Source organism: Lupinus angustifolius, unplaced genomic scaffold, assembly GCF_001865875.1.
Source record: "Lupinus angustifolius cultivar Tanjil unplaced genomic scaffold, LupAngTanjil_v1.0 Scaffold_505, whole genome shotgun sequence".
NCBI classification, from domain to species: Eukaryota; Viridiplantae; Streptophyta; class Magnoliopsida; order Fabales; family Fabaceae; genus Lupinus; species Lupinus angustifolius.
In genome coordinates this window covers 167,293-170,735 of record NW_017727870.1, presented here as the reverse complement: position 1 = coordinate 170,735, position 3,443 = coordinate 167,293, and positions in this window count along the sequence as shown.

Genomic DNA, 3,443 nt, shown 5'->3' with positions numbered 1-3,443 from the left:
ATCCTACACTCATCGTCCTCCTCATCCAAACCTCATACTCATTCTCTACCTCTTCCTCATCCTCTTCCTCATCCTCATCCTATCCTTATTCTCGTCCTCATCCTATCCTCATCCTCACCCTCCTCCTCAACCTATCATTATCCTTATCGTCATCCTCGTCCACATTCTCACCCTCATCCTATCCTCATCCTCACCCTCCTCCTCAACCTATCATTATCCTTATCGTCATCCTCGTCCACATTCTCACCCTCATCCTATCCTCATCCTCACCCTCCTCCTCAACCTATCATTATCCTTATCGTCATCCTCGTCCACATTCTCACCCTCATCCTATCCTCATCCTCACCCTCCTCCTCAACCTATCATTATCCTTATCGTCATCCTCGTCCACATTCTCACCCTCATCCTATCCTCATCCTCACCCTCCTCCTCAACCTATCATTATCCTTATCGTCATCCTCGTCCACATTCTCACCCTCATCCTATCCTCATCCTCACCCTCCTCCTCAACCTATCATTATCCTTATCGTCATCCTCGTCCACATTCTCACCCTCATCCTATCCTCATCCTCACCCTCCTCCTCAACCTATCATTATCCTTATCGTCATCCTCGTCCACATTCTCACCCTCATCCTATCCTCATCCTCACCCTCCTCCTCAACCTATCATTATCCTTATCGTCATCCTCGTCCACATTCTCACCCTCATCCTATCCTCATCCTCACCCTCCTCCTCAACCTATCATTATCCTTATCGTCATCCTCGTCCACATTCTCACCCTCATCCTATCCTCATCCTCACCCTCCTCCTCAACCTATCATTATCCTTATCGTCATCCTCGTCCACATTCTCACCCTCATCCTATCCTCATCCTCACCCTCCTCCTCAACCTATCATTATCCTTATCGTCATCCTCGTCCACATTCTCACCCTCATCCTATCCTCATCCTCACCCTCCTCCTCAACCTATCATTATCCTTATCGTCATCCTCGTCCACATTCTCACCCTCATCCTATCCTCATCCTCACCCTCCTCCTCAACCTATCATTATCCTTATCGTCATCCTCGTCCACATTCTCACCCTCATCCTATCCTCATCCTCACCCTCCTCCTCAACCTATCATTATCCTTATCGTCATCCTCGTCCACATTCTCACCCTCATCCTATCCTCATCCTCACCCTCCTCCTCAACCTATCATTATCCTTATCGTCATCCTCGTCCACATTCTCACCCTCATCCTATCCTCATCCTCACCCTCCTCCTCAACCTATCATTATCCTTATCGTCATCCTCGTCCACATTCTCACCCTCATCCTATCCTCATCCTCACCCTCCTCCTCAACCTATCATTATCCTTATCGTCATCCTCGTCCACATTCTCACCCTCATCCTATCCTCATCCTCACCCTCCTCCTCAACCTATCATTATCCTTATCGTCATCCTCGTCCACATTCTCACCCTCATCCTATCCTCATCCTCACCCTCCTCCTCAACCTATCATTATCCTTATCGTCATCCTCGTCCACATTCTCACCCTCATCCTATCCTCATCCTCACCCTCCTCCTCAACCTATCATTATCCTTATCGTCATCCTCGTCCACATTCTCACCCTCATCCTATCCTCATCCTCACCCTCCTCCTCAACCTATCATTATCCTTATCGTCATCCTCGTCCACATTCTCACCCTCATCCTATCCTCATCCTCACCCTCCTCCTCAACCTATCATTATCCTTATCGTCATCCTCGTCCACATTCTCACCCTCATCCTATCCTCATCCTCACCCTCCTCCTCAACCTATCATTATCCTTATCGTCATCCTCGTCCACATTCTCACCCTCATCCTATCCTCATCCTCACCCTCCTCCTCAACCTATCATTATCCTTATCGTCATCCTCGTCCACATTCTCACCCTCATCCTATCCTCATCCTCACCCTCCTCCTCAACCTATCATTATCCTTATCGTCATCCTCGTCCACATTCTCACCCTCATCCTATCCTCATCCTCACCCTCCTCCTCAACCTATCATTATCCTTATCGTCATCCTCGTCCACATTCTCACCCTCATCCTATCCTCATCCTCACCCTCCTCCTCAACCTATCATTATCCTTATCGTCATCCTCGTCCACATTCTCACCCTCATCCTATCCTCATCCTCACCCTCCTCCTCAACCTATCATTATCCTTATCGTCATCCTCGTCCACATTCTCACCCTCATCCTATCCTCATCCTCACCCTCCTCCTCAACCTATCATTATCCTTATCGTCATCCTCGTCCACATTCTCACCCTCATCCTATCCTCATCCTCACCCTCCTCCTCAACCTATCATTATCCTTATCGTCATCCTCGTCCACATTCTCACCCTCATCCTATCCTCATCCTCACCCTCCTCCTCAACCTATCATTATCCTTATCGTCATCCTCGTCCACATTCTCACCCTCATCCTATCCTCATCCTCACCCTCCTCCTCAACCTATCATTATCCTTATCGTCATCCTCGTCCACATTCTCACCCTCATCCTATCCTCATCCTCACCCTCCTCCTCAACCTATCATTATCCTTATCGTCATCCTCGTCCACATTCTCACCCTCATCCTATCCTCATCCTCACCCTCCTCCTCAACCTATCATTATCCTTATCGTCATCCTCGTCCACATTCTCACCCTCATCCTATCCTCATCCTCACCCTCCTCCTCAACCTATCATTATCCTTATCGTCATCCTCGTCCACATTCTCACCCTCATCCTATCCTCATCCTCACCCTCCTCCTCAACCTATCATTATCCTTATCGTCATCCTCGTCCACATTCTCACCCTCATCCTATCCTCATCCTCACCCTCCTCCTCAACCTATCATTATCCTTATCGTCATCCTCGTCCACATTCTCACCCTCATCCTATCCTCATCCTCACCCTCCTCCTCAACCTATCATTATCCTTATCGTCATCCTCGTCCACATTCTCACCCTCATCCTATCCTCATCCTCACCCTCCTCCTCAACCTATCATTATCCTTATCGTCATCCTCGTCCACATTCTCACCCTCATCCTATCCTCATCCTCACCCTCCTCCTCAACCTATCATTATCCTTATCGTCATCCTCGTCCACATTCTCACCCTCATCCTATCCTCATCCTCACCCTCCTCCTCAACCTATCATTATCCTTATCGTCATCCTCGTCCACATTCTCACCCTCATCCTATCCTCATCCTCATTCTGATCCTCATTCTCGTCCTCCTCCTATCCTCATCCCCATCCTGCTCCTATCCTCATCCTTGTCCTGATCCTCATCCTTATCCTCGTCCTCATCCTCAACCTCTTCCTCATCTTCATCCTCATCCTAACCTCGTTCTCATCCTCATCCTATCCTCATCTTCATCCTCCTCCTCATCCTCATCCTATCCTCATCCTCATCGTCCTCCTC